Source organism: Xiphophorus maculatus, chromosome 4 (genome assembly GCF_002775205.1).
Source record: "Xiphophorus maculatus strain JP 163 A chromosome 4, X_maculatus-5.0-male, whole genome shotgun sequence".
NCBI classification, from domain to species: Eukaryota; Metazoa; Chordata; class Actinopteri; order Cyprinodontiformes; family Poeciliidae; genus Xiphophorus; species Xiphophorus maculatus.
This window is the reverse complement of record NC_036446.1, coordinates 32,888,918-32,911,639: the sequence shown is the minus strand read 5'-3', so window position 1 is coordinate 32,911,639 and position 22,722 is coordinate 32,888,918. Positions and strand designations below refer to the sequence as shown.

Here is a 22,722-nt window from a genome sequence, read left to right as displayed (position 1 = left end):
AGGTGCCAGTGGAAAATGGCCATCAAATAAGATAATCGAGATGCGCCAACATCACAACAGATGAGGATGGGAATGAAGAAGTAATATATAGTTGCAGACATTTAACACCACACTAAGACTTTGCACCACAATCTGTAACATTTGTTTGTTTCTTTATGTATAGACGTTAGGTCTATACAACGACTTGTACAAGTCGTTGTATAGAGGTTTTAGAAACCTGAATTTTAGTTCAGATTTCTAAACTAAAACTTAGTTAGTCTGATTAGATGTAGAGGTTAAGGCATAAAGCAAAGAATTTCTGAAGGATTAAGAGTGTTTGGGACCCAAGAAGTACACCTGCAGCCGGATACTTCTCAAATGAACACGTAAGGCAGAGGCAGTCTGGCCTGTTAGAACGCAGTGCTCTGAGTCCCACCTGTGATCTATAAGCCAATCATCAACTATGAGAGCACCCTCATGCCATTGTTGTTATTATTTTCTATATCGTACCATTGATGTGTTTAAGTTATAGTGTAATGTATTATATATTTAAAAAATGTGTACTTATATTTTAAAATAACCTGCGCCATAAACAACCAGTGGATCTTATATCAGCATTTGTTTTGTACAGTAATGTATGAACAACATCTGTGGGAGTTTTGATGAATAGAATGTAATAATTCATGGATTTATTTTACACGAGGCATTTATTAGCTCTTATTGAACCTAAAATAAAAGGGTGGCAGTCTTGAGGAATAACATTTCCTTCATATCACTTGGAAATCCTTTTGTCGACTCAGCAGGTTGTAAAGAATCTTAAGATAACGCCTTCAGGGCGGACTTCCTCTCTTCTGACTCCTTAAAGTAGCAGCAGTTCAGCAGCATTGAGAAATACTGGAGATAATTTCAGGAAGATGTCCAACAAAAGGCCACAAATCAGGATGTGAGGAAATGTAAGGGTTGTTTTGTCCAGTGTCTAATTTTCAACAGTTTCATCTGAAGAGGTTGCTCATTGTAACAGCTAAGATACTCTCTGACCTTTCCTTGTTTCTTTTCCACTACGTTCTTTTTCCCATCATCTGCAACTTGACAAACCATGGAAGCTGTCATGAATTAAAATTGACCAATAGGTCAGGTCAAAAAAACAGCATTATTGCAGGCACTGGGGTGTCAAGGAGTCACTCCATCAAACAGAATCTGGAGATAAACCCACATAAATCATCTCACACAGAGTGAGTCACTGCCACAGTAATGGCTGTGGTGTCCTCATTGTCTGCGCTCTTAACATATCTAACAAAGACAAAATATTTTCTTGGCCTTATCTTATGTTCAGTATTGAATATTTAATTATGACTTTATTCATTATTTAAAACATTTTTTTTAGAGAAATTAGAAGATGTGAGTTGAGCCTTTGATTATGAGGATGGGAAGATCTGTGGGTTTTAGCTCTTTGGGAACATTAATAAATGACAGAAATCTAGATTAAGAAAGCCGGAATGCGACTAGAAAGAAAAATGACAAAGCTTTGAAATGCTGCCAGTATCACCAACTGCACTCCTCTGACACAGCTGATTGTAAGAGAAGCCGATAGCATAGCCAACTTAGGCCTTTAATAATTCATTTAGCTGGGCTATGATCTATCATTTTGTACCTTTTGACATGCAATATTGAAATTTAATATTGCATCAATACAAATGATGTACTGCTAGTCGTTGAAAGTGGAGAAAGGATGTGGAGTGCACAAAGATCTCTGCCAATGTTTTCCTGCTCTGTTCTTCGTCCCGTTCTCTCTTTGCCTTTTCCACAGTTTTATTGTACTAAAGTGGAAAAAAAGGCATAAGAGAAACATCTGTCTCCCTCCAAACTCCCGCTTTACTCTCAGCTTTGATATGTGTGCTTAAAAAAAATGACAACTTAAAAAGTTCAGGGAGAAAGTCTCTTGTTCAAGTCAAGAGAGGCTTGGGGAAGAGAAGGAGGGTACGCTGGGGGTGTAAGTGAGTAGCAGAGGGAACATGACAGCGGTGGCTGAGGGAGACGTCACGCGCTGTTAAAAGCTTTGACATGATTCTTAAGTGCGGTGGGATCCCGAGGGCAATACTCAGGCTATGAAAAGCAGCGGGAACGGAAAGCCTCTGTTGCAGTGTCAGTCTCGTCTCACCCCCAGACTGCTTCGTTTGAGCTGTCGGTTCAGTAAGATACGGATGCACTGATAGGCAACGCTGGCTGCTGTCAGTCTGAAGTGGATGACACCAGTGGTGTGTTGATGCTTTGTCTCCACATGTTTCCTCAGCCCAAAATGCTGCTGCCTTTTATGTGTCTTGCAGTACAAGACAACTTGGGCGAGTCGCTTTTTTTCTCTCTTCTTTTTTTTTTTTGTTTTTTTTTGCTTCTCTCTGTTGTTTTAAGTGTCTGTTTACAAGCCGGCTGATGGAACCACACTGACTGCGGGATGTGAGCCAACAGGGCTGCCCATGATCCGATGAGTTTGGCCCGGCAATCCAGCCGGATTCCAGTGCATTTAGGAAATCTGAATTTCTGGACCTGGGAACAAATTCTGTATTTCCCATAGTGGTCACCTTTCCTAAACCACCGGGGTTAGATTTTTTTAGAAGGTCTCCATCTACTCTTCCAAACTAGTTGCTGCTTATTCATTAAAGTTTGATAGGAATTTCCTGTAGCGTACTGAAAAAAACATATCCTGTGTAGTTATTGTGATATTAAACTTGTTTGTCAAAACCACATCATATGAAGAGTCCTGTAGCTCTCTGTAACCTCCTTCAAACAGATAATATGGTGCTTTTTGTTGCTTTGGCATATTTTTTTTTTAGAATAAGGAATATTATCTAGGCACCATAATGACCCAAAGAAATGAAGTTTAAAAAGATCTCCCATAAGAGTCACTTTAAAACCCCAAGTTGTTCAAAGTGCTGCAAATGATTAATTAATTGTTCTAGATAATACAACAAATTATTTAAATATATTTTAGGAGCCTTAAGGTGAAATATCTTAGTTATTTTGATTGACCTCTCTTAAGAACTCCCATTAGTCAAGTTGCTGGTTCCAAAGTTCTGCTACACTTTGTGCAACAGATCAGAGCTATCTGACTAACTCTGTGTTGAACACTGTGACTTTGGCTGAATCAGTGACATCTTGAAGGTTTTTACAAACCAGCATCACCCTGTCATAAACCCACGGATGTGTATGGCTGTCACTGACGCTGCATATTCTACAGTGCATTAGCATTTTTACTATAATTACGTCATGTAAGCAAATGTTGTAAGAGAAGAACAAATAATTTTAGACTGTTACTAATGGCTGCTGTCACCATGCGAGGGCCCACTCATGGAAAAAAAGGCTCCTCAGTGGAAATCGCTTCAAGACGAGAAGTATTTGCTTCTCTGCGATAGAGCTTTATTGCAAAGAAAAGAAGAAAATAATCCAAGGAATTGTGGACAACAGCTCACTGTTGTTCGTTCTTGTATAGCTTCCAAGAACCTTGACCTTTCGCTGTGCCCTTACACCGCTCTGAACATGGAGGAAGTCTGCCATGCTTGTAGGTGTCTGGGTATGCCAACAGTGGGAAAGAAAGGCACAGTGAGGGAGAGAATTAGGTGCAGTTGGGAGGTGCCTTGGGTCGCCATGGGTCATGGTGTGCCTCCCTGGTCACAGCCTTATGTCAGGGCTTTATTACTCCACCTGCCAAGGTCCTGACCTGCTGTATGAAGCACTGTCTTCCCTCACACTTTCCAGGGAAAAGGTGCCTAGTGAAAACCAGACAAATTACATTAACATAACATTAAGAGTGTTGTCTGGTTAAAAACCCCAAAACCATGGTGAAAAAGCTTATTACAGTAGAAGCATTATAGCATTTTGTTTTGCATTAAGATCAGTGATGTGATGACAGAGGGCTGGAGGAACTACATTAAGTGAGATGTTTGATGCTCTACCTGAGGTAAAGTATGGAATGATCTGCATAATGATGTGAAATATTTTTACTAGGGGATTCAATATAAGGAGCTCTATATCTAACTGATCATATTATGTAAAGTCGATGATATTGCTTGCAGTTGATTTTTTTTATACACGAGTGCAATCTATAGAGTGGTTGTCAGGATATATAATTTATTCTCTGCCTGTCCATCTTAAATTTGAAGAGGGTTTTTTTTTAACTTACTGATAATTCACTAAAATTAGTGGAATAATTAATTTATTGAAAATAGAAAAGTTAATTGAATAAATCTTCAATAAAATGTGTAATTTTGGAGAAAGTTGTCGGAAGAAAGTAACGAGTTTGAAGGTAATGAGAGTGGATTTAGAAAACACATTAAACACTAGAATCCAGCAAATGAGTGCAACCAAAACACACCATGACTGTAGCACTACGTCTAATGACTGTTTTTATTTTCTATTCATCTTTTGATTCACTTCATCTAAATGACATTTTACCCCCAAAACAATAAACATCTTCTTATTTATATTCCAGATATGCAGGTTTGCCATTTTTCTGCATATAAAATATCCAGACTTAAAACAATTCAAAGTGCGAATGCAAGCATGACAATTATATATATTAAGCCCTTATTATGTATGTTTTTAAAGATGGAACTTTGAATCATCTAATGTCACCTAATTTGAAGCATTTTCAAAGTTTCAAAATATATGTATTTGAATTTATTTATTTGATTGATTGAATTTGTCACTGATTTTGAAGCTTTAACAACATTTTTTTTAATTGTTTCTGTTGGTTGAATCTGACCAATTACAGGGTGTTAAATCAGTTGGTATGAAATAATCTCCCAGTAGAACTACAAGTTTGTCATCAATGTTAAGGAATTATTGACATTAAGCAAGCTCCTATTTCTTACTGAAAAGTTACTTGTAAGATAGTTTGCCTTATTTCAAGTGTACAAAGATATTTGCACTAGAAACTAGACCAAAAGTACTTGGTAAGATTTTGTGTTTTTACAGTGTGAAGAACGATAATTCCCATTGGGATCTTCTATTCCTCCATGGAAATATTTTTGCTTTTGTAAGAGAGAAAAAAAAAATCCCTCTTAATATTAATTTTATACAGGTTTCAATCGAATGTAGTAAAACTTGGATAGTTTCCTTTTCTGTTTCTATATATTTTTGTTCTCTTTCTGGATCTTTAGTTCTTACTTTAACCGCTTACTGAAAAGCATTTTTTCTTTTAATCTTGCTTTTTTTGCCCCGGGCCTCATGGGTGTGTTTGGCAGGTCAGCCCCTCAGCGGGTGAGGAGTTGTGGGCTTGGTGACCTTTGTCTGTCATTGTTTTGCTCCTCACACCTCACCCAGGGAGTAGGAGAAGAAGCTTAGTGTATCCACCTGCCACGGACCTTAGCATCGTAGCTCTACATATTGTCGCGGGGCGGGGGTGTTTTCGGCGTGCCAAGAGGAACTGAGACGGTCCCGAATGAATCGGTGCACGCAGTGAGCAGCCGAGTTGGTCCAAATGACACACAAAGAGTCGGACTGAAGAGGTAATATCAGAGTGTGCTGGGATCTTTAGCTAAATTGGTTGAGCAGAATCAAAAGCGAGTAGCTAACAAAAGCAGAAGGGACTCCGGATTCCAAATGTGATTTGTGTTCACGCACGCGGCTCTGCGAGATGAATCAAACACACCTTGAGTGAGCGAGGGGATGGAGATGAAATGAAACAACCAAACGCTTGCCTCCGCCGGGGCCTGATTGAGTTCAGGTGGCTGGAAAGTGTCTCACCCAGGGCTAGTTGTCAGTGAAGGATCTGCTGTCTTCTTATCTCTCTCTGTGCTGCAGGGCTAACCGGTGAGCATCGGGCGCGCCGCTTTTGACGGATGCTCATGCGCCTCCTGTGTTGTCGGGGGACAGGCCGCTGACACTCTTCATCTTTCACCGGCAAAGTCTGAGGTAGAAATGAAGATTGATGCCAAAAAGTGGCGTGGCAACCCGTTGGCCTCTCTCGCCATACATAATCATTTGCGCGTCCGTGACACGCGGATGTATAAGCGCACGCGTGGTCGGCGATATGAGGCGCCTCGCGTGTTCACACAGGAGACTGCTTCCTCTCTGCTATTAGAGACATGTGATCTGATTGCATTTGATCTCCAAATAAGCAGGGAATCAGTCCATCTCCTTGGTGAAGATGGCAGATGTGATGGACGAGCGCATTAGCATCGAGGACAACATTAGATTTGCTCAAAATTATTGATCTTTTGTTTGTGAGCCAAGGCAGCAATAAATAACAGTGCATGGAAGATGTGACTCATTATCACCATGCCAAAAGCCTGATAGACCTCTGTCAAAGCTCCCTCTCTCCCTCTTTCTCTCTCTCCTCTCACCCCTCCTTCTCGTCCTCCTTCCTTTCATCTCCATCACTACAAACCAGTTTAATCTGTTTTTAATCCTCACTTCCATTCTGTCACTGGTGGCTTTAATGCGAGGCCTCACTGTCACTATCTGATTCCCTTAAAAATTTTTAATCCTCACTGATAACCCTGTGTTATTACATGTTGCTCACACACACACACACAATCGAGTGGCAGGACACTCACACTCACACACACACACATAAATATGTACACGCAGCAGCGTTTAGTGGCTCTCTTAGTGTTTTATTCCTTTTTACCTTCTTAGTGAAGAAAAAATCCTTTTATCACACAATGGGTAATTTATATCCATTACCAGCGTTTTCAATCCTTTTCAGCACGGCTGTCACTGCCTTTGGCACACTCGTGATTAATGTGATCTAATAATAGTCTGCCATTATATTTCCTTTAGTAAAACATGTACCAACATCCTATTCAGCTCCACAAAATTCATTGCCCCTTAAAACATTTTCCCCTTTTCGTTTGAAAGGCAAGATTGCTTTTTTTCTCTCTCTCTCTCTCTCTTTCCTCATTCTTGTTTCCTCCTTCTAGGTGATTATTTGTTGGGGCAGGGGGAGGGGGGGCGAGTTGGTGGTGGGTTAGTAATGGCACTTGCATGTTTTCAGACACTTATAAGAATGATGAGATTCATGATCCAAAGTGGTTTGTGTGGATGCAAATATGTGTGTGGGAGTGTGTCTGCAGGTCAGAACTGGGTAGCTCCTGTATGGGTTTATGAGTGCCACACTATTGAGGATCCCAACACCTTCAGGCCAGAAGTACATATTACTTTTAGTCAAGATTTTTGCCAAGAATCCCTCCCCACCTCTTTTTTTGTTTAGATTTAAGGAGTGATAGGTCTGGAGGGCTAGGTTTCGATGTGTCTTTATAGAGCTAAGTGGTCCTAATTCCCAAAAGCATTGGAATGACATTTTTTCTTCATGTGAGTAACAGTTTACAGAAAAAGTTAAGGTTTGTTCAGTGGTTTTAGATTTTAATCTTGAGATTACCAAATTGAATCCAAACTGTGAGACCTTATGGCTCTGAAGCGCTTTTTAACTTCTTTTTCTTTTTTTTACTGCCAGGACTTCAAATGTTGACACAAAAAGCTCTGTTTCTGTCTTACGGTCATGCAAATCTTGAGTAAAATTTTGAAATGTCGCAAAACAGAAAACAAAAAAAGTAAAACTGATTTGGAGGGAATCAATCAGACTATGCAAAGCATAATTTTGTCAGATGTTAATGCTGCGTATGGCTGTAATGAACAGGAAGTAGAGGTTGCAAACTAGCAAAACTTATCCAGCAAATGTGTTTTGTTATCTAACTTTTTGCACATTAATTTTTTTTTTCCGGAAAGGTCAAAAAACCAGCTCACGTAATCATAAAAACACTTGATGGAAAAGCTTGCTATTTCCATTAACTTTTTTTGATGCAATACTTCAGAATGCACATAAAAACAGATTGGTGGAAACACGGCTGAAGACGGTTCAAAACTGATGGAAACCTCGTCTGTGCTTCTGGTATTTCCAAGTCAACAACAAGGGCTAGTCCAGAAATAGCTAACTATTTAATTTAGAGTAAGACTATTAAATATTCTATTGGATGTCAAAGTCATGGCCATTTTTCATCAGCACCTAGCAGCATGGCTCAACAGCTTGCATGGTTTTCCATTATAACTGATGAACAGCTCCACTGGGTGTGGTCGTCCTACAGTCTGAAAAGTTTCGTTACATTATGATATGATTACAAACCCAACATAATGCCACAATGGTTGGACCGGTTGGATTGTTGTAAAAGAATCGCTCTTCTGACGAAAACAAGGCCTGACAGTTTTCTGACGTTGCATTTTCAGCTCCAATCTTGAAACCTAAGTGAAGTATGTTTTAAAAACGACCTGGTACCACCTAACCATTATGGTGGAAAACATTTACAACCGAGGAAAGCAGAGCCAAGTCGCACTGAGCTGTGGAAAAGAAACACTTACCTGAAGCTAACATGCTAACAGCAACTGGAAAGCGCCTTGCCAGAATGTTGCCAATTAAAGACGAAATATCTGGCTGCTATCGCACCCCTACAAGCTTTAATTAAATGGGTTAATATCTCAGTCTTTGATTCAAACAGCGTTCTTCAGAGCAGCTTAACCTTTTAAGATGAGCTGACTGTTGCTTTTAGAAAGACAACTGGAAATGCATTCAGCTAAGATTCAGACAATGACATTCCCCTTCATTTTGGGTATTGTCAGGGTAAACCCACAGAAAAACACAATAATGACTTTATAAAACTTTTACAATTGACTTTTTTTTTTTTTTGTCAACATAAAACTACTCAAATGCCAGAGAATAGAATCAAGCTTGTTTTACCCCAAATATACCTAACATGTTTTGAAGAGAATTTTCATTTCACAAAATTGATGGTAATAAAAATACCTAGTTTTAATTTCTGTCCACTAAGGGCCTCATCTGAATATCTTGAAGGCTGTGATGTTTTAATGGACTTCGCCAAACATCACATTTATAACATTTCTATTCTTTTCATTATTTGCCACTGCTAAATTTCCTAATTAGCTTACTGCCTTAAAACAGCGAGTGTGTTGAAGCTTTGTGGATGATGTTTTTGCTTTCAGAAATGTTTCAATATAAGAAAAAAAGTCTTTAATAATACACTTTCTATTTAATTTTGAGTGTTGGGTAAATGTATAGTTCATCTATTATTCTCCTATCTGGATAAGTAGGAAAATAAGTGTAAGAAAAACACGCTTCATTCTTTGTGCTACTAAACGATCTGAGGAGGAAATGAGAGACTGAGTTTTATCACATGGATTAAATGTTAGAGATGAACATAATCAACACTACAAGTGTTAGCTTTAACAGTCTTGGCATAGCTGTATTGGTTTTTGAATTACTCACCGTGAAACCAATCAGATTTTTAGACCATGAACACTTTCTGAAAACAGGTGACAATTTTTTTCAACTGTTGCTCCATGTTGCATTTTTGATCATATTTCTGCAGCCATTGAATGTTTAAAAAATATTGTGTTTGCATCTGACTTTTAAAACATACTGCCTAATGAACACATTCATCACAACTATTTGGGTTTAATGGGATGAAAATCAAGCCAAACATGTCAGGAAATTTAAGTCTGGAAAAGTATGTAATTATGAAAAAAAAAGTGTCAAAACTCTGCAGTTTAAATCGGAGACAGTGTGGAATGGACGTATTAGCAGGTGAACATTTAACTGATTGTTGGATTTTTTTTTAATTTTTATTAAACTCTAAATCCTCTTTTTTGTTTTCACATTCTTCCTCCCTTCTTTTTGGAAAAGCACCCGAAGCAGAGGGAAGACGCTGTCTCCCTAGAAAGCCCGTCGGATTATGCGTGTGTGTGTGAGTGTGTGTGTTTGTCGCTTGGGAGGTGGTCCAGCAGTGGGGTCTGTTCTGTCCCAGCCGGACAGCCTGAGCCAGTCTGCCACTCATGGGGGCACGCTGTAGATGGGGCGGCGCCAGCGCAGACACCCGCTCACACACATGCTCACCCAAATTCACGTCCCTGACGGTACAAGTAATACCTGGATTTCACACACATACATAAACACACCCGCACACCCCCACACGCACACAGTCCTGGCTCTGGCACACATGAAGGGTTAACCCTTACTGGGTTCTCAGACTTGTATCCAGGATGAACAGGTGGTCCCACAAAACATGGGCATTCATTTCCTCATGACTTCTCCCTGTGTGTGTGCAGGCGGGTACGTGCGTGTGTGTCCGTGTGTGAGGACAGAAGGGTAAATGTGTGTGGAAGACAAATGTGTATAAGGATGGGGTAGCTTTTGTAAACCTTTTGTGATTTTATTTTTCTTCTCATGGCGAGCTGCTGCCTGAAAGAACATCACAAGTTTCACAGGGCGAGGTGGCGCGCAGATATGTGAACGTTTGTTGGCGTGTGTGTGCATGTGTGTGTGTGTTCCTGACCCCGCAATCCAACTGCACCAAACACAGCTGTCAGCACTTCACATCGTCGCTTTCTCCCCTTCTATCTGCCCCCTTTCCCCACATTTTTCTTCATTTGAATCATCCCAACTGAGATCCTTCCTTTAAAGACAACTTCTACTGAGCAGCGTCTTGCTCTCCTTCACCCATCATCCCCTCTCCACACCCCCACTGCCTCAAGTGAGCTCTTCCCAGCAGAGAAAATCGAAGGTAAATCTCTTTTGAGGCAAAAAAAAAAAAAACAACAACATTGTACTGCACTTTGGCTGTTTAATATATCACTCTCCAATAGAGGAGGAGATGGAGATGGAGAAGATTAAAAAACATACTCACCTGACCACCATGATAACAGGTCCTGCTCACAGGATCGTTTCACCACTGTGAAACTGACTGCGGCTGGGCATTTAGCACATCGTTTATTGTGAAGAATGTCTTATCATGGCGAGAATTTTGATTCATTACGATAACAAAAAGTTTTAAGAACTCTAAAATCTGTCTGTTACTGGTCTTCCAGTGAGGGAGCATAAATAAATATCAATAAATTAGAAAAAAAATATTAAATGCTTTTACCGTGGGCAGTTAATGATAAAGATACTTCTCTTTGACACTCCTTTGCAAAAATACAAAATCTTACCAAGTATTTTTTGTCTAATTTCTAGTGCAAATATATTGAACTAATACAAAATGAAAACAACTTAAAATAAAATGTTCTGCTTATTTTGACTTTAGTAACTGTCGATATTGATACACAAATGCTAGCTCCACTGGTGGTTTTTCACTTAAAATATGAAAAATGTATTGCTATAAGTGAGAAAATCTGCCAGTGGAACTAGTACTTTTCAATCTATATTCAATCTGTCAATCTAGTTTATTTACATAGAACATTCAGCAGCATAACAGTTCAAAGTGTTTTACATTGTGAAAACATAAAAAACATCATAAACACATCACACTGTCAACAATTTTGAAACCAGTAATATGCATTGCGTTTTGTTGAGTGCCATTGTTAAAATCATGACTATACATCAAATATGTTTGTCAGTGTTCCATTTATTAGAGTTCAAAGGTAATTCTAAACAGGTGGATTTTAGTTTTAATTTAAAGGAACTCAGTGTTTCTGCTGTTTTGATGTTTTCTGGAACTTTGTTCCAGATTTGTAGTGCATATTCAAGAATTAATAACTTAATCTCAAATATCTTACTGAAAACCAACTTTTAAGTTAGTTTTGTCTTTTTTTTAAAGTGTGTTAAAATAGTTGCTCTAGAAACTAGAAGATGCCCATCCCTGTCGGGAACAAAGCTGATCCACTGAACCCAGATGCTGCAGAAGTGGATGCAAAAAAGACTAAAAAACAGCCAAAAAATCACATAAGAGCAGGTAAACAAAGTGAGAAGGAGAAAAGTGGATGAAGCTGAGGAGACAAACACAGAAGGAGCTGAAAGAAAGAAGAGTCTCTCTGAGTCAGCAGGTTTAGGTGAAGTCTGATTAAACGAGGTAGGAAACCACTTGGGGTAGTAAATAACGGAGGTGTCAAAATGTTGCTTAATGACCTGGATATCTACTGCATGAAATATGTATCTGCAGATCTATGCAGAAGCCACATTTTTCCCTTTGATTCTTTAATGTGTGTGGGGGGCTAAATTTTTAAAACAACTTACTGCAAAACTACAAGAAGTTCGCTTGTAAGGTAAACTTGACAGACTACAGTATTCTGTGGAATACCACAGCCATTATTGTTTCATGGTTGTGGGAAGGAAAATGTCTTGAAGCAGCGTGTGAAAAGGTTTGAAGAATCTATCAATAGGAGAGAAAAATGCTAGCATTAGCTCCTCAGCGCTAATGTTAGCTAACATTAGCTGACTTTAGCTATGATAGCAGACCAGTACAAGGCCTTCAGGTAGTAAGTCTGCGTCTGACGTGACTTAAGTTCATGTGTCCAGTCGTAGACTCAATCATCAAACTAAATTTATTTGAATTTGCTTGTCAAATACTGCTGTATGAATAAAATGCAAACATGATATTTTAGTCGTGATATTTTAGTCTACATTTTGTATAAAATGTAGTGGTGGGACTATATTTTACTATATTTTAATTTCAGAAACATTTAATCTATTCATGACATATACTTTTTCACATTTTCATAAGTCTTTTTGATTTATAAAAATCAAAAATATTATCATAAAGTACAAATTCAGGTGCATACATCACTTTTTTAACTACAATCTTTGCATAACTTCTAAAGAAATCTGCATATAGATCCACATCTTCATTTCTGTGACTAGAAACAAAAATACTAAGACCGATGTTGTGCTGGTAGGAGTTGACATCCCATTGAAATCAAGATAAAAAGAAATCCACATTATCAAAATGAAATTAAAGTAAAGGTGAAAGATTTTCCTGAAACATTTGCAGTTTTGTTTTCTTTGAGAATATTTTGTTTTTATTTTTTTTTACTCAGTCATTAGCTTTCCAGCTTCTGGTTGGAATTAATGGAAAAAGAATCTGAGCTAAGGGAGACGAGTGTGGAAAACTCATTCAATCACACCATGCTTATTGGTTTTTAGGGCGGAAAGCGGTAATAGGCGTGCAGGAAACTGGCTTCTACTTTACCATTTCTAAAAAATTCTGTATTTCTACTCCATATGGATACACTTCAAACTGATTTTAAAATCCTTCACTTTGGAAAGTGTTCTAATAAATCTTTTTTTTTTCCCTCCTAATACTCTGCATATGAACAAGAAAAGCAAAAACAGCAGGAAAAAAAAAAAAAAAACTATCAGTGTTGATATGTGTCCATATGTGAACAGGGGCCTTTGGGAATTTTGAAGAATATCAAGTCACCAGTGATGGAACCGTTTTGAACTTAGTGGGTTTTTATTGGTATCAACGAGGTAAAATCCATACTGTCAGACTGTGATGTCACAATATTGTTCTTGTTCTGTGATTAAATATTACTCTAAAAAAAATTGGACTACCATCAGTTGAATCACATTCAATGATCTGTTTTCCTGAAGTGAATGAATCTTCTTAAGTGCATATAGAGCGTCTGCATAGAGTTTCTCTAAGCTGAGCTGTTAGTGGAACAATGCTGCAACATTTGAGTAGTGTGTGTATTTATTCCTTTGTGTGTCATTATGTGTTATTGTGTGTTAAAGTTGGTATTGTTGGGTATTGTTTCCCATCAGTTTTTCCAACTGATGGGGAAAGAAAAACTCTGCCTAGCTGATGATCAAATTAAGCTTCAGTATCAGATGTGTAGAAGGGTAAGTGACCCTAAAATGGAGAAGACATGCAGAGAAAGTGGATGGATAGATGGAGGGTTTCCTTGTTACCTTGACCCTCTGTACAAACAGTTCCTTAACTATTTAGCTAAGGACCTTCCACACTGGTGAAAAAAAAAAAAAAAGTTTCTTGCCTGGTTGCAAAGTTTTTATAGCAATAAGGGAGAACATAAAGACGTATAAAGAAAATGTCTTTCATTTTAAAATTGATTTCACTACCACAATTTACAGCTGGTCTACGTTCTGGTTTTTATTTTGCTCATTCTTTTTTTTTAAAATCCGTTATTTGGAACCCTAACCCCTAACCCTATGCAGTCAGTCTCACTTTGAAAATGTACAATGAGCAAATACTAAATGTTCAAATAAACAGTGCCGTAGTAAGAGCAGTTTAAGGTTTGAACATGCTCATGCAGTTATGTCACCTCATATAGTATTATATTTTGCATTAAAACAAGGAACAGAATGTATAAAACACTGAAAACCACAAGGTTTTCTTTCTGGGGAAGGGAAAGCCCTTCCAGATGAGGAGGGTCCTACAAACTGTATGCTGTGTGTGTTGAAAGAAACTACGACAATGATGATGAACTCAGCACTCCCCCCGTTCTCTCCTTCTCTCTCTCTCCTCCTCTCTCTCTTTCTTGCAGGGCTCTCTGTGCAGTGGCGACTAAAGCGGCGCTGAAGCTGAAGCGGGCTTAACCGGGCTAAGTACTCTGTCTGAGGAACAACCCCCTCCCAACGTCTGAGGTGACTGTCTGAGGTGACTCAGGGCTTTGAGGGAAGAGAAAGGGAGGAAGTGGAAGAGTGAAAAATGTGTGTGTGTGCATGGTGGAGGGGGGTTTGAGCTAACTTGAATATTTGTTATTATTATTGTTCACATGAATGGAGGAATTTTAAGTGAGGGAAACAGGAAGGAAAGACGACAGACAATGAACAGAACGCAGAATGATGAGGAGAGAAGTTACAATGTTGGTTACTCACTTTACCATGCACTGTGTGTGTGTGTGTGTGTGTGTGGGGGTGGGGGGGTGGGGGGGTGACGGTTACAAAAAGGCAGAGGCTGATTGTATTACATATTCATCACACAGACATAACACACACACACACACACACACACGAGTCAGCTTTAAGTGGACATACAGACGGACCTCATGAGCATATCTACAGATAATTCCTGTTTAATCTCATTAGTCCTCCAATGTAGTAGTTTGTTTGTGTTTAAGCGTACACAAGCAGTGCCTTTCATTGCTGTGCACTGAACTTAATGCTGATACGCACATCTGTTTGACGTGAGCTAAGTTAAAGATGGGAGTCCAGAAAAGTAGAAAGAGAGAGAAGTGTGGCAGATGGAACCTTTAACATCCTGACACGGTTACCCGTCCGACGGAACAAAGTGGAACCCCCTGCAGGCCCGCGCCTCCAGGCTTCGGTACTCTCCAAGGATGCAAGGTTAGTTCACCCAGCAGCTATTTCTTGTGGAGCTGTGGAATTGCCTTTGACAGAGCACTGGGAATATCTAGCCAAGGTGCGGATGAACATGTTGCGTTCGTCTGTTAATAGCAGGGTCTCGTATGTTATTTTGGTTGATTGAGGAGACGGTTCTTTTCACATCTGACTATCCCAGTTACTCTTTTTTTTTTTCCCACAGTTTGGGTATAATGATAGATGCATGTGCCCGGGCATGAGGCTGTGTGCGGTTGTAAATTTAGACATTATGACAAAAAAAGAAATGCGTGAATAATTTAAAACCTCCCTAATTTTTCTTACGCCATTCTTCAGATTCCAACTGCATCGCTGTGAGAAAAGCATATGTTGGAGAGTTCAGGAGGATTTTGTACGGTGCCTGTGAACTGTGAGTGATGGCAACCAGCCGACTCCGCTCTTCCTCCCGTCTAACCGTGTGAGAGTCCCACGCGCCCCGTTCCCTTTCTCAGAACTAACACCGCGGCGAATTGAAACAAAAAAGGTCACATATTTTATTTATGTGTCAAAAGTGTGGTGAAAGAAGGGCATGGGGGGGACGGAGCAGAGTGTATCACTCTATCTGTTGGCTGGTATCATTCCATCTGTGCAGATCAATTCTCCCAGACAGAGAGAGATGAGATAGGAGCTTCTACACAAAGGAGGGAGGGAAGGAAGAAATGCTAGTGATATTGATTTATCAAAGAAGTATAGCATTGCGTGATTTGCTTAAATGTCCACATAAAACCAAGCTGTCAGAGCCGGGCATGCATTTGGCCACACAGACGCGCAACTGTGGATTTTTTCCTGTGGCTAGATGTACACGACATGCAAATGCATCTAAAACCATCTGTTGTACAGTGACGATTTGACATGGCATTCCTAAAGCCATTCCACCAAAACATTGTTGCTAACCTCGTAGCTCCCATGACCTTAACATTTTCTTACGACGACGTGGGAAAAATCATTTCATTCTTTGAACAGATATAAAGTATAACAAAGCACAGAAATCTGCCTGACTGGCTGGAATTCCTGCATTTCAAGAATGCCTCGGTTGCAACATTGTACTCCGCTGGTTCAAGGAGTCTCCCGGCTATTCTGTCGGTCTCATCCCCTGCTGAATAAGTCCTGGGGAGCTTCTCAGCGCTCCGCGACTTGTACACCTGGCACAAGGACAGGGAGTGGAGGCAGAAATGAGATTAAAGCGCAGTTAAAGAAAACTGTAGAAAAGAGCAGAGAGAGTGTGCACGGGGCCATAAAAGGGATAGTTTAACCATTGATCGAGAGCAGTGGTGGAAATGGCAGCAGTAAATCAATTTTATCTTGGAGCAGCTAAAGAGTGTTTTCTAATGAGGTTAATGCCACGTAATGGCTAAATTCCTCTGGTTAAAAGATGCCCTCAAGGTGGTGACGAGAGATAGATGTCGCCTTGGAAAGCTTAACACCTCGCTGTTCAGCAACAAGCCGAGGGAGGCCCTCTTTTTTTTTTTTTTTCCTCCCAGGCGGTTTTTGTTTTAAATCACATTACTCCTTCATCCCTGCAACTTGTCTTAACATCAAATAGATGCTGGTAAACCTGGACTAGCCATTCACAATAACTCTATTTATCTTGTCCCCAGTTTTTATCTAAGAATTACAGCATTTACCACAAGTAATAGACAATGTTGTATTTCAACACATAAAAATAATAGTTTCTGGAAACCCAGTCATCACCTTAGTGCTAGACAGCCAACTATGAGGAATGTCATACTGGAATGTGCTGACGAAACCAACTGACAGAGCAATAACAGCTTATTAATCCAGGCCGCTTTTAGAAGGTAGAGCTTAGTGTGTTTTAAATCAGTCGCGTTGAGGCAGTTTGGAGATGCATGTAAACGCTGCAGCTACATCTATGTGCACACAGGGTTAAAACCAGAGAACCAGAAGGCGACATGCTACCAACAATGTAGAGTAAAGCTTGAAACAGCCCAGCTGGCTGGTTCTGAACTCTGGTTCTGAGCCGTGACTTATTCAGCCCACTGAATTTTACATCCATCTGAGGTTTGGAGGTTAAAAGGTTCAGTCAAAAAGTTATGACCAGTAATATTCACAATACATTTGAAATGAGATATTTACATACTCTGTATCTATATTCTTTTTTTCTCACTTAAACTAAAAATGTCCCTGTTTTAAGTAAACTAAGGTTAACAAGATTACTTTTATTGGTTAAATACATGAATTAAAAAGAATGCTTTATTATTATTATGTAGTTATCCCCCAGTGCTAACTTATTCACAATATTAGATCAAACTAGAAGTTTTTCAATTGAATATTAGATTTAAAGTACAATAGTAGTTCTTTTTTCTATGAAGTATTTCAGATATTCCATTTGAACGGAGATGAAAAAAAAACAAAATTCTACTATCTCCATAACCAACATTTGCGTAGTGTTGTAAACCCAAAAAGACAAGCCGTCATCATGTCATTTTCTCAAAGACTCCAGACCTTCATCTATTCAAAGATAATTTAAAAGTTTCTTCATAGCCCTGCATGATTATAGGAGGCTTCAGTAAAGGCATACCAGTTCTTAGCCGTTGACAGTTAGGAAATTAAATGGGTGGGTGAGTTTTCAGCAGTTCAAGAGTGTTGGTTCTAAACTAGAGCTTGTCTCAAAGTAATTACAGTGTGTAAAATACAAGCACAATACCAGCGTCAACCGCCATTAGTTGATCAGCCGGCATCCTTCATTTTACAGTTTTGACTCCTGAAAGCAACCCTCCCTGTGCTGGGAAGGGAGAAGTTCTCAGACAACTTCCGATTTAGCAACTGGAGAAAACTTTAGCCGATACTGTATGTGCAGGGAACCCCACGGCATCTGATATCAAGACTAATCACACGCAATACAAGCTAGCTCCCGCGCATGTAAGCAGACCCAGACATGTTAAATTATTACATTACCCAAATTACATTAGTTAGTAATGGAAGCATAAAAAATCCTCTTAGACTTCGATGGAAGTGATCTAAAGAGTCTGTAAGCTGTAAACTAGACTCCTCTATAACATTGCTGATGGAAATACAGCTCACAATCAGCGGGCGTCTTTTTGTGAATTGGACACATTAGGGGTGCACTCCACAACGGGAGAGGCTTGGAGAATTCATGGATTTCCGTCAGCAAGAAACTCTAAAGTAGCCCTTTAGTGGTTCTGGATTTAAATCTAATGCTTCCTATGAAGACCTTTCAGTTGATGACATGCAAACGTGAAACAAATAAAGTCATCCCCCTACTGCCATACTCTCTTTTGAAGATGAAAACTGCAAATGATAGCAATTATTAAATTTAACTGGGTAAAGTAGTAGTTAGGTTAAGTCACTGTAATGTTCCCTGAAGGATTTGAAACGTTGAAATCTGCTGGTTTGTGTGTCTGCGTGTGTGTATGTGTGGAAACAAGCGACACATGGCTTGAAACTTAAGGAAAGTTCATCTCCACAGACCTCTAGCATTGATCACTGGGGCCCTAAAGCTATTATCATGATCTAATTAGATTTAACATAAGTCTGTGTCACGGCCCGGTGCAAGGCTGCCTTGTCCCCAATTCCACACTTTCACAGCACCCCTATTTAAAAATAGCTCACACACGACATGAATACAAATACTTTTTTTTTTCCCAGTCATACTCAGATCTACTTTAATTTCAGACTGAAGGTCTGGGCCAAGAGAAATGATATAACTCACAATACACTGAAGAAATGTGGTCTGGTGCTGACGTCCCGTCACCCAGACAATCAGTGTAGGAAATGCTTCAACACTTTATTTCAAGTAGGTGTTTCAAAAATGCTTTCTTTAATTTCAGAATTTTGCTGTGAACCTTTGAAATAAATATGGATTTCCTTTGATGTTAGACCACTCAATTGGTTTTATAAGACCTTGTATTTAAAGTAAGAACAGTCAAGTTAAACAGAAAGTGCTCACTCTGTTGATTCTGTAGTTTGAATCAACAATTATGGTCTATACCAGATAAATATACTAAGAATATTTAAATCTAACCCCAGATGTAAAAGCAAATTACATGGAGTTAAGATTTGCCTTAGTCTTTCTTTCATTTTTTTGAGTTGAAGCCATGTACTAAACTTGGTTTGAAAACTTTTGCTAAGTCTAAAAATCACTCGTTCTGTGATGAGACATAAATTATAAAACTGAATTCTAAGTGTAGGTAAATGTGATTGTTGAATTTCTGAATAAATGGATGGGGTTTATGTTTATTTAATTTATAACTGACAAAGTAATTTATTACAATGTTCAGCTTAAGAACATCCCTTTGGTCTTTATTATGATGCTAAGCTAAATATGAACATGTCATTGTTGATTTAATAAATCAGAAGCATCATTTATCAGGGCAATGTGATCATCACCGTCTGACTGGAGAGATGTGGCTGAACTTCTGTAAACTGTTGTTCAATGGTAGTGATAAATTCAATGTTGCTCAAGGAAATTAAGCAAAATTCCTTAAGCCAAATCCACACATAGACACACGCAGCTATACATTTGTTGTATAGCCAATTCACAACAAATGTCTCAAGGAACATTACAAAAAAAGTTAATTTCATTTCAATCGCACATACACATTAATCCAAGTTATTAAATCAGGGCATTAAGTTCAGCTTATTATTGAAAGTAGATTAAAAAGTTTTCTGTCTAAGGACCCAGCAGATTGCATGGAGTCATTGACCTGCAGCATTCCCTCCTCCTGGACGAAAACATAGAGATAATCTCTTGCATTGTGCTGTTGACTACAGCAAGCCCTCATACTATGTGTGCATGAAGTTTTTTTTTCTTAAAAATCTCACTTTTAACAAAAAGAAACCTCCAGCAGAACCAGAACCTGGTTCAGTACAATAGGCCATCTAGAAAAGACAGACTGGGGATTTGAGAAGACGGAGCAGGAGGCACAAACAAGAAACAGTTCTTTCTATCTTAATGACAAGTAAAAAGTTAGTATTATGATAGGAACACATTTACTACAATAACTAAAAGTCAACATGCTTGGAATCTGTTATCTCTGTAAGATGGCACATATTATAAAGAGACACTACAAAGTAGCCATTTGTACTGTGTGTTACCATCATAACCAATGTTTTGTATTTTTACAGTAACTCAGCAGGTTTAACATTAATCATTTTCTTAATAGATCTGTTATTTTCTCCTGATTCTAATGATCACGAATGAAGCCAAAACTGTACGCCTTTAATCCCTACTACCTCTGCTACAGACTATACTATGTCATTACTTGTTAAATAAAAATGAAGAGGATGACACACTATACAGTATATACAGTATATGTATATACAGTATATATACATTATATACCTGCAACATATATGTATGTTAGTGCACAACATATACATACTGACTGTCTGAATTCTGCTATTATTAGTGCCTTTGGACTTGTGTTTTCTGGATTGAGGTGGCTGAATGCTGCTGTGAATTACCTGCTCTGACACTTTATTAATCTTCAACGGGATTAGCAGCAACTATGCACACAGCTGGGCCGGTAGGTTGCTGTGGCCATTTGCACCCCGTACCCCAACACAAACACACAGACTAAAACACTGATAAATAAATTTAAAAAACTGCACTAACAAGACCTCACATGCAAAAACTCCAATGTGCTTTGTTTGTTTTTTTTATTCCAGAGCTCTTTCTTTTCATTATCTACTGCAGTATTTCTAGTTCAGGCTAAAGGATGGCATCTCACCTCCTGTATATATGAAGACTATTCTTATGAATCCTTGTGAGAAATGCATATCTCCTTTTAAATGTGCTTGGCATTTCTCCAGAACCACTCTGACCAAACGAGCACCCCGTATCACTCCCCCCACCCCACGTCTCTCTTTTGATTGATATGTGAAATCCGTCTCTCTCTGCGGTTCTAAAGGCAGTCCCTGTGTGAATCTGAAAGGTGCTCATTGTTGAGCTGAGACCACTTTGTCAAGAAACAATCCCGTTCCCAAGGAAGCCGGGAATGTCTTAAAGAAAAGATACATTGGGGGAACTTTTAATTTTGTGTGGGGTCATTTTAATCCTGATCCATTTTTATAGAAGCAGTTGTAGTTCAATGGCTGCTCACCCTAATGCTCTAAAAGAAGGAGCCAAATAAAGGGGGACCAGGAGAGAATGGAAAACCCACCCGCGGGCCCATTGAACAATCCTAAACTTACGTGTCACAGGGAATGAGGAAGGGTAGAGGCCTTTGTTGTTGGACACATTGGGATGTATTTAAGATTTACAAAGGAGTTTTTACTGAATACAGGCCTGATTTTTGATACAAGGTTTAAAATGAATGGCTTCAGGGCAGATTTCTGAGGGGATGAAGTCTGGTTTGGGAAATCCTTCAGACCTAAACATGCAAAAACTGGTTCCAGGAGGTAGTGGAGGAATATGACCCTACAGCTCTTAATTTAAAAAGGACACCTACAAAGCCCAAAATAATGTTTCTTATTTTTTTTAATTTTTGTTCAGCTTCTGATTACAAAAACAATTCATCTGTATTTTCAAAAAGGGAAGAATTGGAAAAAGTTAACAATGTAGGTAGCATATGGAGTTTCCACAAACTTTTTTTTTTTTAACAAAACCCAATCTGTTCCTTCAAACACATCAGTTAATGATTTTTTTATATATATATATATATATATATATATATATATATATATATATATATATATATATATCTATATCTATATATATATATATATATATATATATATATATATATATATATATATATATTTGAACAAGACAAGACATTGGATGTATGCAAAAGTTTTCTTTTTCTGCATTTGAAAAACCTGTGTTTGAAACCTTGCCACCACTGTGGCGAAATGGAAACTGGATCTTGTTTGAGAAATGGCGGGGTGAGACCAAACAGTCTGATTCATGATGGTTATTTATGTACCATGTAGCTGCTGCTCAGCGGGGGGTTAAAGGCATGGTCTTTACTAAGTAACATCTTTTCCTGCTCGGTTTCTCCTCAGCTGGGCTCGCGGCCGGTCTTCCTGGTGCAATGTCTGTTTTTGATCATGCCCCAAAAATAACGAGTGTAGGAGTTCTGCTCCAGTATCGTCGTGCTGAGAAATTAGGTGCATTCAAACGAGCTTCGCTGTTGCATTGTGATGGTCAGGCTGATGCACATCCCCTGTTTTGGTGACATGACCTCATGTTTGTCACTGAATCTCTCAGCGAGCAGAGAGACATGACCACATAAAGAAAGAATATGCAACTGCAACGTTATTTTTTTTAAGGAAGACATGCCTCATTCTTTTCCTCTAATTGTCCTTTATTTATTTAGTCTTTCCCCCTCCTCCTATTTTCACCCTCTTTCCTGAGACACAGGGATCCAACTGAGCAATGGTGCATTACTAAGGACACCTGCTCACTTGACGTGGCCAGGAGGATTGACTGCTGTGTGTATTTGTGTCTTCGAGTGTGTTCACTTTTTATTCATTCATCAGTTGTTAAGCTGAGAGAGGAACCAAACCTGTCACATGCTTTCATAGTGGATATCTGGAATTCTGCAAAGACTGTGTCCTAAATCCAGTTGGCACTTTGGTCAGCAAAATAATGAGAATATTCATACTCTGACAAAACCTTAACTGATGAAGCACGCGTCATAGAG

At 38.9% G+C, this 22,722-nt stretch overlaps 1 protein-coding gene across 6 annotated transcripts in view; it reads left to right on the top strand.

Moving 5' to 3' along the window:
- The window catches only part of znf536 (zinc finger protein 536), a 237,311-nt gene that overhangs the window by 38,168 nt on the left and 176,421 nt on the right, over positions 1 to 22,722 (top strand). For 2 of the 6 annotated variants that reach the window (XM_023332538.1, XM_014470109.2), the window contains one exon: positions 14,260 to 14,359. The gene's annotated coding sequence lies outside the window, so the exon portion shown is untranslated. Of the gene's footprint in view, positions 1 to 5,782; positions 5,887 to 14,259; positions 14,373 to 15,015; positions 15,062 to 15,399; positions 15,465 to 22,722 lie in introns of those variants that run through there. The other 4 variants (XM_023332540.1, XM_023332539.1, XM_023332543.1 and 1 more) reach the window with 4 other exon arrangements.